Raw genomic sequence first — 14,007 nt, forward strand, 5'->3', positions numbered from 1 at the left:
GAATCTCAGTCGGAGTTGCCATTGTAAGACCGCTGTCTTTACCAAAAGCTCTGAGGAGCCGACTATAGTGAAGCACACCCAGGGATCCCAGCGGTCCCTCCAGAATGTAAGACCAAAGGCCTTACTGAATGCTCCAAGGAGCTGACTGCAGCGAAGAACACCCGGGAAGGAACACACCGGACAAGTTGGAAAGTGAAACAGACCTTAGTCTGGCCAGACGGCACTCCCAAAGCAAAGTAGCTTAGAGGCTCTTTTTATAGGGGCTTGCAGGGGAGTTAACAGGCAAAATTTACAGAAGAAGGAACAAAGGTTGAGTGGTCTTACATTTGTATGTTAATTAGCCTGACATGTACTGTTAGTCAGCACATGCTTTGTAGATTGGTCTATAGATAGCGGTGTCCGGAACAAAGGGTTGGAAAATTATGACTGATAGGGATTTTACCTAGTGTCCCGGAACTAAGAAGCATCTTTGTCTATTTACTCACATTCAATCACAGGTGGGGCTAGGGGAGTTTTAGGGTTACAGAGTTATGCAGTCCTACACCATGACCCCACGGCTCTTGCATTCTTCATCCCAGCATCATGTGGATGATGCCAATGTTACCACCAGTGTGGGCTACACCTCATCAGGTGTGGGGAATGATTCCAAAGGCATGCAAGGCTCTTTGCTGAAGAATTTCTGCCTGAGCCAAGTTTTTATCTTTGTATCTTTGAGCCTGTGATGGGAAGGGTGGCCTTGCCTGGGATGTTCTCCAGATATCTTTCTTATTGTCCCCAAGTACTTGGCTTCTTTTTATCAGCACTTAGCAACTAAACTCTCCTTGACCACACCTTTATACACAGGCCACTTTTCTGGCCAACATGCAAGTTTTTCATATCTTTCTGCTCTGCTCCTCTTTGCTCCTGATACTCACTTTAAAACTGACTAAAAACAGCCAGGAGTAACCATGCCACCATCTTACTGTTTTGCTATCTTGAAATTTTCTCTGCCTGATTAAATGAGTCTAGCACCTTTAAACTTGACCTCCTACAAAGCCTCAGGACTTTGACACAATGTACCCAAATTCTTTGCTACAGTGTAGCTATGTTATGTGTGGTCTAGTTCTCCATAGAGTCCTCATTTCCACCTGAAACCCCATCAGCCTAAACCATACCGTCCACATTCATATCAGCATTCTGGTCTTTTGATCCTCCACCAGGATCATCGTTAAGGGAAAGCGACTTATAGGCTTTCCCTAGCCTCTTGCTCCAGGCCTTTCCAAACTCCTCCTCTGTAATCATTAATCCTGCTATGTCAACTGCACTGGATTAAGTAATGCCTAGGAGATCAGCAAAGCAATCTTCTGGGTCTGTCTGGATGGGTGGACTGTGGAGGCCTGGCTCTGGGTATTCAATGGTTCCTAACCTGCATGCCACACACCAGTACTTGTCAGTGACCCATGAGGAACCAGGCTACACAGCAGTAGCTTCATCCATATTTACAGCCGCTCTCTACACTTGCATTACCCCGAGCTCCACCTCCAGATCAGCCCATAGGAACCTGAACCCTACTGTGAACTGCACATGCAGGGGATCTAGGTTGCATGCTCCTTATGAGGCTCAACTGCCTGAGGACCTGAGGTGGAGCTGAGGTGATGATAGCACTGGGGAACAGCTCCAAATGCAGCTTAACATTAGCAGAGAAATTTGAACAGAGACCATAAGAAGCTAATGGCTAAGCAGAAGCCAACTGCTAAGCCAGCATGTCATTCTGCCCACACGTTGCCCCCAACACAAATAAGCAGATCACACCACCCGAACAGCACCCCCGACACAAACAAGCAGGCCATGTTGAAATGTGGCATGGCCATCAGCCAACTCCAAAGCAGCTCTGCATTTTGCTTCTCCATGGCATAGGGCAATAGAGATGTGGACTGATTCTGGACAAGGGCAATGCCCAGGAAAAGAAGGTGAGCCCAGAGGCCAGCAGACCCAAGGAGAAAGTACAGACCTGGCCAACAGCTTCTAAAACCATAGTGTTACCCCCCCAAAGTGACACCTTGGAGAAAGGATGGTCCAGACATAGATGCACCTGAGAAGTATAAATTCAGGCTGGCAAGGACAGGGTTCCTGCCCTCCATAGGGACTACCAGATCCTGTGAATGTCAACATTAAGTTCAACAGTCCCCTTAAACCTCTGCCTGTGGCCTGCATCCAGTAGGCCAGAGAGCTGATTGCTTCTCCCTTCTACAAACATGAGCAAGGACATACTTTGGCTTGGATGGTAACCACAGTCTGGGGTGAATGGACAGGGAGGTATCCGGTGCAGGGAGGGCACCTTGAAAATCCATAGGCCTAAAGCTAGGTGGAGAAAATCATGACTGGCTGGATCCCAAGACTGCAGATCCTGGAAAAAAACTACTCATTCAAAAACACAGAGGAGGGCCGGGGATTTAGCTCAGTGGTGCTGTGACTGTCTCACAAGCGCAAGGTTCCAAGTTAGATCCCTGGTACCACCCCCACACACACACACACAAAAAACAGAGGAATTTTTTCTTTCAATAATTTTAAAAATTTCTCTATTTTAAATTACTTTTCTCTTTCTTTCATCCATTTTATTTTTGAGGAGTGAGGGTTTTATACCTTTTCTGTCTTTTTTCTCTCTCTAGTTTCTTTTCCCTCTTTTTCTTTTCCCCTTCCAACTTTTCTCTGCCTTTTTGCCTTTCATTTCCTGTATTTTACTTTTTCTTTTTCGTGTTCATTTTTTTTCCTGCAGATGTTCTGTAACACTGTTATCCTTTTACTCTGTAATAGGGCCTCCATCTTGATTTTCTCTCCTTCTTCTCATATCTCATTAATTTTTCAAATTTTACTTTCTTCATTTTCTGGTTCCCCACCTCCTTTGCCTTTATTAGTATAACTATAAAGTTTTCCAACTCTCTAGATAACTAGATAACTTTATGCTGTTACTACTGTATACTGTTCTATTGTTAGTGGAGATAAAGTTCCATTTAATATGTATTTATTGTAGGTCAATATTTGATTTGTCTTAGTGTTCATACTATAATTATAGATTTCTATGGTTAAGGGTGGTACATTATTGTTCCTTAGGGTTTATCAATATTGATATTGTCTTTGATGCTGATTTTATTACTATAGCCAATGTGACATAGTCATTGCTATTAATTGGTTTTCTTGATCTGCCAATATCTGGATTGCCTTGAGTTCATTAACAATACTGTGGTCCACACCTGGAGAAATGGGTATAGGGTCAAAAATGCTATAAACTTCACCTTAAGTAAATGGAGGTGGTAGAATCCTAGGAGAGAGGCAAAGGCCAATATAGTGGACCCTCAATATCGGGGATGACCAGCCTGACATATGAACTTGGGTTAATTAGGTTAATGGAAGATTCATCTGCCTCCTGTTATCTATAGTGTCTGCCTAGGTAAACATCCAGAGCTCAGCTATATTGACTTACAACTAACTTGAGTTGCAACCAGCCCTTGGGAACCAATCAAATTCATTAAGTCAAGGGTCCACTATATTTAGCTATGGCCGGGGGCACTGTTGAAAAGTAGACATAAATTAAAAGAGGTCTCCATACCTTGCCATTAAATCAATCTGTAATCCTCAACATAAGAAATGATTTAAAAACAAGCAAACAAAAAATAGAGATATGAGAAGGCAAAGCAACACAATCTCCAAAAATACCCAGTTCCCTCAAAGCTGATCCACAGGGCATCAAAGGGAAGGAAACCAAAAGAACACAGCCAAATTATTTGAAAGGATAACAGAACAGATCAATAAGGTGGTTGGCCAGCTCACAGAAGATGTAAGTAAACAGATAATGGGCAAATAAAATGATCAGTGAGTCTACAGAAGATGCTAAGAAAAAGCTAGCAGAATCAAACAAAAAGTGCAAAACATGAATGACCGGCATATAAAAGGATTAGAGTCCGTAAAAAAGTTCCAAAAAGAAATTCAGGAGGTTAAAAATTCTGTCAAAAGTATGAAGACGGGGCCAGGGATTTAGCTCAGTGGTTCCACCGCCTGTCTTGCAAACACAAGGTCTCAAGTTCAATTCCCAGTACCAAAAAAAAAGGTATGAGAACAGAATGTCAGAACTAGAAGACAGAGATGTTGTCAATGAACAATTAATGAGAGACCTTAAAAACAATAAGAGAACATGAAAAACGAATCCAACAGATTCTGGATGACACAAAAAAGACTAACATTAATTGGAATTAGCGAAAAATCAGAAGACAGCATAAGTGGCAAAAAAACCCCTGCTCACTGCATTAATAGCAAATTTCCTAATTAAAAAAAAGAATTTAGGGGCTGGGGATATAGCTCAGTGGTGCTGCCGCCTGCCTCACAAGCACAAGGACCCAAGTTCGATCCCCGGTACCAAAAAAAAAAAAAGAATTTAACATACAGATAAGTGAGGCATATATAATGGCAAGTAGCCACAATCAGAAAAGAACCTCTCCATCACACACCATAGTCAAAATCTCAGAAGTCTAACACAAGAACAGAATGTTAAAAGTGGTTTGAGAAAAGCAACAAATCACTTATAAATGCAAACCCATTACAATTACAACAGATTTTTCAACACAAATCTTAGAAGCTGGGAGAGCTTTGGAGTGAAGTGTTTCAAGCCCTAAAAGAAAACAATTTCCAACCCAGACTGATATATCCTACAAAACTTTCTTTTTTCCTTTTTTTTTTTTTCCCTTTGGTACCGGGGATTGAACTCAGGACCTTCCACTTGCAAGGCAGGCAGAAGAACCACTGCCCGGCCCCTCTTTTCTTTTTTTAAAGCAGTGGCAAAGTTTGAGTAAGTAAAAGTGAAGAGTAAGGGAGAAACTGGCTTTTCAGAGTGAGCTTATGCCGAGGAAAAAGCAAAATAAAAGTACATGCTGGAGGAAGCAGGGTGGGGTATCATGAGGAAAGCCATGATAGCAAATTCTTCTAGGCACTTGTGTCCTTTCATATTGTCCTAATCTGGAAGAAACCCATGAGAATTTCTGGATATAGGTCCTGAGAAGTGATGCTGGGATCCCACACCTCAGGCTGACATCAGATCTAGGCCATCCTATGGAAAACCTGCTCAAGTTCTTGTGTGAAGTCCACATATAGGGCTTTGGAAACTGTTCTGTGCATGTGTTCCAGGATCTTGTAGTTAACAGGTCACACCTACTTCCCCAGCCAGTTTACCATGCCCTAATCTCCTATCTCATTTCCTCATGAAAGACATAAATCCCCATAATTCTTTATGGGGTGCCAAGGGAGTGGAGGTCTCTGACTTCTATGGACCCTACCTTCTAGGGATTATGTGCTCTTGAATTACCTTGAGGTGCTGTGGCTCACTGGCAGGGTTGAAGAAAGAAAAACCTGTCAGAAAACAATGAGAAAAGAGTTAATGACCATTGAGCTTCATTATTAGCCCAAATATGAGGAGCAGGTCAGATTTCCATGCTTCCTATAGCAGCACTGGAGTCTTGCTTTTTGAAGAGAAATCTCAAGTCTTCATAGGAGTAGCTTTCTCCTTTTGAGCAATCTTGTTCTTCAGACAGTTCAGATGAGACTGGTATCATTCTAGAAAGATGAATCCAATTATCTATCTCTGCCAATTTACTGCAGTGGGTATGGCAAGGATTACTAAAAAGAGGCCCTTCTATTTTGGTTTTAATTGGTCAGCAGCCGTCCCTTCCTTTCAAGTTTTTATGGGCATTTGGTCTCCAGGATGGACAGTAAATGGTCCTGCTGGGCCAAGCGCTGGCAGGACTCTGTTCCCATACATTTGGATAGCATGCTGTACTTGGCTCAGATTAATGAGATATTGTTAGAGCCTCATGGTCTCAGGGTCTACTATCATAGCAGAGAATAGAAATGGCCTCCCATACAACATCTCAAATAGGCTCAAACTTAGCCCAGTTTGGGGCATGTTATGAAACCTCATGAGCACTTTTGGCAGCAACTGGAGCCAGGACTCAGACATCTCTTGGCAAAGCTTTTCCAGAGCTCACTTTAGGGTCTGGTTGGCTCGCTCTACCTTTCCAGAAGATTGAGACCACCAGGAGAAATGAAGGTAACACGATTCTTAAAGACTTTGTCACTTCTTGAGTTATTTGGGAGGAAAAAGAAAGTCCACTGTCACTCTGGGGGGACTGGGGTCATCCAAATCGAGGGATTATTTCTTTAGAAAGCACCTTGACTACCTCTGTAGCCTTTTCTGAACAGGTCGGAAAGGCTTCAATCCAGACTGTAAAGGTGTTAATTAGGACCAAGATCTGTTTAAATCCTCCACATGGTAGCATATGGGTAAAGTTTAATTGCCACCTCCCCAGGGTATGTCCTTTTCCTCTATATAGGTTCTAATAAAGGAGGCAATTTGTGCTTGCCTGGGTTGTTGTAGGAACAGAATGAGCAAGCTTTGTAGACCTGTCAGGTGGTTGCCTGACAGTTCTAATCCTGTGAAAACCTGAGTGACCATTTCCAATGCAACATCACTTTCCATATGGAAGGAATCGTGAAGGGTTTTTGTAGCCCTCCACTGTATCCCTTGAGGAAGGACCAGTTTGTTTTCTAAATATCACCAGCATCACTTTTAATTCTTTCTTGTCCTGAGATCAATTTATCTTCCTGGGGAGCACAGACTTGTTTTAATGGTTTCTTAGGAACTAGGAATAAGAGAGTCTTAAGGGGTTGTAAAGGTACGTCCCTATCAGCCCCTTGATTTCCAAAGACTTCAGACATGTCTCTTTGGTGCCCTTTACAGTGAATGACTGCAACCTGCTAGGGAAGATGGACCGCCTCGAGGAGTTGTAGAATTTCCTGCCTGTGCTTTAAAGATGCTTGACAAGGCTACTTCCATCAGTAAACCACACCTCCTCAGGGTTTTGGAGGGCCAGGTCACTGATGTCCTGCCTGCTTGCACAGGTCTGAGAGATCACTTGTTCTCAAGAGTAGCTCAGTTCTGGGCCTGTAGGTATCAAAGAAGCAGGGTTAATAGTAGTGGAAGTCTATGTAACAACCTCAGGGGTGTCTAAGAGCATGGCCTGAAACTTGGTAAGCCATTCCCCTCTTAAGTACAAGTAAACATTCGTCTCCAGAATAGCTCTGACTTGATAGGGAGTCAGGACTTCAAGTCTCTGTCCCAAAGTTAATTTTGAAGCTTCTTCAGTTAGTACAGCTGCAAAGAATCTCTGATTGGGGGTCTCCTTGACCCCAACTATGGCTATAGATCCATAGGAAGGTTTTCTAGAGAAGCAATTCAAAACAGAATGAAGTAATTTAATTGGCTCACCCATGAAATCTAAGATTACCCAGGGTTCTTCAGAGGACTCTGAATGGTGATGTCCATGGCCAAGGGCACTGCTGATTTCCTCTCCAGTAAATGAGCGTTCTGGCCAGCCTAGCCCTCTCTGGGAGTAGAGAAGTCAGATCTCCAATGCCATGAGTCAGGTGCACTGGCTACCTCACTCTCAAAGCAAGTTCCAGGCAGTGGCTTGGTGAAGTCATATGTCCAGTTTGCAGTCTTTGTGCACTTGAAACAGGAGCCTCAGTTGTTCTTGGGTTTTCCCTATATGACCTGGGTGGGCTTAAAGCATTGCCACTTGTGACATCTATATTCCTAGGCTTTTTCTTTTGTCCCTCCTCTGGATGCTGATTGTGGAACACAGAAAAGGCCATGTCCAGCAATTGGGCCATAGGTGTCTGTGGGCCATCTGAAGTTTTTGAAGCTTGTGCTGAATATCTGGTGCTGACTGACAGATGAAATGATGTCCCAGGAATGCTTCTACCTCTCTGGAAGGTGGATCTATATTAGTATATTTATGAAAGACTCAACACAGCTCTTTATCTCCTTGGTAAGAGCAGCTAGCATACCAGACATCATTCTTAGTCCATGACTAGTATTATAGTCCCAGCATGCTTCTGTTGAAGGATGAATAACATTTCCAGGGTGGTTTTTTTCCCTTTTTAAAGCACATTATTCATTTGCATAGATCCTAGCCTCTTGTACATTTGTAGCTGAAAAGGGGACCAGCACTGGAGTATTCCCTTCCACTCCTGGGACTTTTCTTAGGGGCAGTGACGGAGCCAGCCGTCACTTGTCGGACAGCACCTGAATGGGGGAGTGAGGATGAAGAAAAAGAAAGACGCAGAGATAGAGTCGGGAGCCTCCCAGAGAGACTGCCGCCGCGCTTTTTTATTCTCCTCCCCTTTTTATCACAGGTGAGTTTGGTTATTAATCATGACCCTTATCCAAAGACACCTGCTTCCTTGTTCTCTAGTTCTTTGGAAATTCCTCACCCTCATGGGCTTTCTTGTTTCTCGGGTTTACAAAACGTTCATCATGTTCCAGGACAATTTCTGAAGGTAAACATCTAATTTGGCAAGGACGCGGTTCCTCGTAACATAGTCTCCTTGCTCTGTACAATGGAGGGTAGGATTTAACATGGAGCCTCTATGGCTAACACTGCTCTCCACAGGGCAGGATAAGTTGTAAATTAGAGTAGTAAGAGGGACCACTTCACGTTCAACTTGCAGGACTTAAAGCTGTCTGTTTGTACCCAGTAGGGTCTAAGGCTGCACAATGAGGGAGCTGAGAAATGCTGGGTTTCCCCAGGGAACTAGGCTCTAAAGGAGTTCCTGAGACACTTGGTGAGGACAGAGCTGATTTATTAACCTGGGGACTATAAAGAAGAGGTCAAAGAGATCTTCTGGTCCCATTAGAATGTTCCTCCCCCTCACATACCACTCTACCAGAGTTCTTGGGCATTCTCTTTGATAATCACAAAAGCCTGAACATAAGTCATTTTATTCGACCTTGTATATTTTAAGCAGAAATGCTATAACTAGAGAATAGTTTCACAGTCCAGGGTACCATCTCATACTCAGCTCTCCCCATCTCCCAGTTCATACTGACCCAATCCATATTGCAACAGTAGATAGATAAGCTGTTCCTGTTTTAAATTGTCAGGAACAAATCTTTCCCACTCATCAAGAATATGGCCTTGGGCCGGGGATTTAGCTCAGTGGTTTCGCTGCCTGCTGCACAAACTCAAGGACCTGAGTTCGATTCCTGGTATCAAAAAAAAAAAAAAAAAAGAATATGGCCTAGTGGCAAAGTTGCTGATATCCACTTGGTGGCAAAGTCTAAGAGGTTTCCCATTGGCTCAGCTTGGGGCTAATAGAGAGGAGACAACTAAGTCTTGACTCCTTAAGATGGGATCCCACAGAGAAGGAGGGGATCCCAACAGTGCTACAAAGCCTCCTGTGTGAGACTGTAACGCAGACTAGACAGACGTCTCTGTCAGAGTAATGCCGGCATCATTAAGCACAGAAGAACACCCCTCCTTTGCTTTTGTCTCCATACTGGACCCATGAGCTCATCAGGGAGAAGGGGGTGAAGCCGCTGTTGGTCCTTTAACACCTATGAAGGGCAGAAATTCCCCAAGCCAAGTTCCTTTAATTATTTAGTTGAAATGCTTGATGGTCCAACTTGTGTTTTGAGCTCCTTGATGACCCAAAGGCTTGTATCCTGAGCCCCTTAATGGCTCAGCTGGCATTTCCTTTTTTTTTTTTTTTTTTTTTTTGGTGATCAAACTTGGGACCTTGAGCTTGCTAGGCAGGTGGTGGCACCACTGAGCTAAATGCCCAGCTAGCTAGCATTTCAATTCCCTTGATGACTCTACTTAACCAGAATAGAACCAACTGGGAAAATCGTCTCTTGCATTTACTCTGATAGTTTAAACACACACTCACTCACTAAAAAAGGGATCGCTCTACTTTTATACACTCACAGTCTCTTTAATTAAATTTTAAATGCTGCGTATTTGTTCTGCTAAGGTCATCAGGCATAGGGTTTTTAATTATTTGTACTTAACCAGGGAAGAAATCCAGCCAGGAAGCTATAGTCCCAGGTAGGATTTAAGACAGGGAGGAAGCAGGTCAGCTAAAGCTGACTTGAACAGGCCCTCCCAGCCATTGTCACATCCAGGCAAAAGCCTTGGGTGTTTCCTTTTAAAGCAGACAAATTTTTCTCTTCCATGTGGGGAAGAGTCCCTGCACCAGTTAAAAGAATTCAAAAAGAAAAGAAGTTCCTCTCTCTTGTTCTTCAAAATCAGAGGCTCACCTCATAAGGCCAGTTAGTAAAAAAAGAAAGATGGTGACAGTTGATGTAAGCCCACATCTAGCTGCATTATTCCAGGCAGACAGACTCTAAGCTTATTTATTGCTTCCACCCACACCTAGGGTAGGGCACCCTTAGTCCTAGCATTTCACCAAAACACAAACTGAAAAAAAAAGCCATTGACAAAACTCCAATAAGAAGAGATCAGTTTAATCCCAACCAAAAAAAAGAAAAAAGAAAAAGAAAAGAAAAGAAAAGAACAAATAGCAAACAAATGCAACATAAACTGAGAAAGAAAAGCCAGGGCCAGGGATTTAGGTCAGTGGTGCCGCCACCTGCCTCACAAGAGCAAGTTCGATCCCCAGTACCAAAAGAAAGAAAGAAAGAAAGAAAAGCCATTTCAAAACTGGGGTAAGTGGAGACCAGGTTAATTTCCAAAAAGTACAACAAACAAACGTGAAAACAACAAGGACCTGAGAAGTGAGCACAAGGAGCTAGAAAGAAAAACAAAAGCCTACATTCCCTTCCCCTATTTCCACAGCTGGGCCAGGAAGCTCCTCCTTGGCATCTTGAGAAGAGTCTCCTGATTCCCAGCTTAGGGAAGAGAGTGATAGAAAGAAAGAGAGAAGGGCCTGGGATTTAGCTCAGTGGTTTCGCCGCCTGCTGTGCAAGCGCAAGGACCCGAGTTCAATCCCCGGTACCAAAAAAGAAAAAGAAATAAAAAGGATATGCATAGAAAAGGAATTAAATTATCATCATTTGCAAATGACATGATCCTTTACCTAGAAGACCAAAAAATTTCACTGGTGGACTCATACAATTAGTAACAAAATTCAGCAATGTAGCAGGAGGCAAAATCAATATACAGAAATCAAGACTGAAACCACAAAGAAAGAAATTAGGAAAAAATACCATTCACAATAGCACCAAGAAAAATTAAATACTTAGAAATTAAGTTAGCTAAGAAAAGGAAAGACCTCTACAAAGAAAATTACAGTAATCTGAAAAAAGGAAATTGAAGAGAACATCAGACAATTGAAAGGCATCCTTTGTTCCTAGACAGACATAACTGATGTAATCAAAACGTCCAGGGCCGGGGATTTAGCTCCGTGGTTCCAGCGCCTGCCTCACACGCACAAGGTCCTGAGTTTGATCCCCGGTACCAAAAAAAAAAAAAAAAAAATGTCCATACCTCAAACATTGATATACAAGGGCCGAGGATGTAGCTCAGTGGTGCCATGCCTTCCTGGCAAGTGCAAGGTCCTGAGTTTGATCCCCGATACCACCAAACAAAACAAAACAAGCAGTAACAATACTGAGATCCCATCTCATTCCGCAAAGGATAGCTATCATCTAAAAGTCAAACAATAACAAATACTGGTGAGGCTTCAAGGGGAAAAGGAGCCCTTCTTCATTGTTGGGAATGTAAACTGGTACAATTACTATGGAAATCAATATGGAGAGTCCTCAAAAAAATAAAAATAGAAATTCATTTGACCTAGTGTTATTCCCCTGCTAGGTATCTTCTTAAAAGATTTAAAGACATCATATTGCAGTGATCCATGCATACTCATGTTTATAGCAGCTAAATCTTGGAAGTGACCTATATCTCCATCCACAGATGAATGGATAAAGAAAATGTGGTATTTTTACACAATAGTATACTACTCTATGGTATACTAATAGCATACCATAAGGGATAAACTTTAGGCATTTATAGGAAAATGAGTCCACTTGCAGATCATAATGTTAAATGAAGTAAATCAGACACAGAAGCTTAAATATCACATAGTTTCTCTTATAGGAGACAACAGAAAAAAAGAGAAAAAAGTTATTGTAACCCAGGGTGGACAATGTATCTAAAAGTATAATTGTCTTACATGTTTTATATGTTTTTTAGCCTGTTGGTCTGGCTGTTAATGTGTGTTCAGGATAGTTAACTTGATAAAGACATATAAAATAAATAAATGAATCAGATGCCAGTAAAAAAAGTTTCTTAAAAAATGGGGCTGGAGGGGAAGGAGACAAAAATGCATTGTGATATGTTATACACATGTACCAATTCCCCACAATGAAGGTAATCATTACGTACTGCAAGCATATACTAATAAAAGTATTTTAAAATAAAATAATACTATAAAATTCTTGTCACATGAAGAAATGTTAAAAGAGAATGTAAGGGCCGGGGATTTAGCTCAGTGGCACTGTGCTTGCCTTGCAAGTGCAAGGTCCTGAGTTCAACCCCCAGTATGGGGCAGGGGTAGGGGTGGGGGGGTGAGGGCTGGAGAATGTAGCCCCAAAATGTAGGGGGAAAGCATTATCTGGACATTAATAAAAATGCTGTATTATTTTTCTATATTTTGGTATTCATGTTACCAGTCAACTTTTAAACATGTGTAATTGTTGTGATTTTTTAAAAATTCTAAATAAATAATCACATTTACACCTCATAATTTTGTCTTTTCCCAAATTGTATAAATCTTAGGCTCCACAAAACCTGGAAATAGGCTTCTTGATATTTTTAAAAATAAAAACCTGGTCAGGTCACTCCCCAACTTTTAGATGGTTTTCCTTGCTCCAAAATTCCAACTCATTCTCATGCTTGGCTCTGCCTGGCTCACCTGTGTTCCTCCCTTGACTTTAAGGTTCAGTGACACAGGATGCCTCTCCATGGCTCCTCCCGGGCCCACTGAGATTTATTTATGCATAATATTTATTTGTTTGTTTGTTTGTTTTGAGACAGGGTCTTGCTATGTAGTTCAGGCTGACCTTGAACTCACTATGAAGCCCAGGCTGGCCTCAAACTTGCAGTGATCCTCCTGCCTCAGCCTCCTGAGCACTGGGATTGTAAGCGTGTGCCACCACACTTGTCTTCTTACATTTAAGAAAATTTTATAAATTTGAAAACATGAGTGAGAAGGAAAATGTACTGAAAGTAATCGTCATAATAAAATTGTGAAAATGACTTAAATATCCTTCAATAGTATACTGATTAAATAAACTAGGCTATGCACGTGCAAGTATACACACACATCTATACACACATGTACCCACACAAAAACACACACTGGAATATAAAGACAGAAATTAAAGTATCTGTATCACACTGTCAAGTTTTTAAAAAGCAAGTTTTAAAGCTTGTGTAGAGTTGACATTTTATTTTATAAAATTATATACATACATGCATTTGGGCCCAGAGGTATGTCTAGAAGGAATGTCATGAAAATGTGAACTTTAGTTAGCCCAGCATGCTGAAACTGAAGATGATTTTTACTTTCTTTGGTACACTTTCCATCTTGCATTCTTTAGAGGCATATATCCCTGATTATAAAAGGAATAAAACTATTCTTGCAGAAGATATCATTTTATAGCCATTATTAAACACCTTTCCAAAAGTATTACTCCTAAGCCAGCTCTTCCTGTGGTAAGGGCTAATTGCACTGACTTCTTGGAGAGACAACAACATCCCGAAGGGAAAGGATACAGGAGACAGCCTCCCACAACTCTGTCCTTTCCTCACTCCCTGCGGATCCCTTTAACTATCACTTCTTTGCCCCAGAGCTGATGACTTCTGACTCATCCTCCCTCCCTTCAATCCCCAAGACTGACCGCAAATCCACTGTCTCTGTCTTGCTGGTGAATATCCATTCATCCACTTGTTACCCAAGCAAGATACCAGAAATCATCTTGAACTCCTTTTCTCCTACCTTCTCCTTCAATCTCTCTTAAACTGCTCATCTCCTCTTCCACTTCCACCTGTACTCCCTTAGCTTTGTAACCTTATCGCTTCTCACCTGATTTTCATGATGCTTCCTACCCAGCCTCACTCCTACACACTACTGATTTATGTCCCTTCCTGCTGTCAGCATGGTCCTTCCAAACACAGG

General features: G+C 42.0%; 1 long non-coding RNA gene across 6 annotated transcripts in view; it reads right to left on the bottom strand.

Moving 5' to 3' along the window:
* The window catches only part of LOC110346680 (uncharacterized), a 33,998-nt gene that overhangs the window by 14,060 nt on the left and 5,931 nt on the right, over positions 1-14,007 (bottom strand). Inside the window, exons 3-4 of one of the 6 annotated variants that reach the window (XR_015452585.1) lie at positions 7,292-8,110; positions 5,333-5,376 (exon numbers count right to left, since the gene is read on the bottom strand). The exons of 4 other annotated variants lie outside the window; for them this stretch is intronic. This is a non-coding gene — a long non-coding RNA (uncharacterized LOC110346680). The remainder of the gene's footprint in view (positions 1-5,332; positions 5,377-7,291; positions 8,111-14,007) is intronic. One more of the 6 variants, XR_015452584.1, reaches the window with a different exon arrangement.

The sequence above is a fragment of the Heterocephalus glaber genome, unplaced genomic scaffold (assembly GCF_053883595.1).
Source record: "Heterocephalus glaber isolate CG9 unplaced genomic scaffold, H.glaber_assembly_v1.0 deba00001447, whole genome shotgun sequence".
NCBI classification, from domain to species: domain Eukaryota; kingdom Metazoa; phylum Chordata; class Mammalia; order Rodentia; family Bathyergidae; genus Heterocephalus; species Heterocephalus glaber.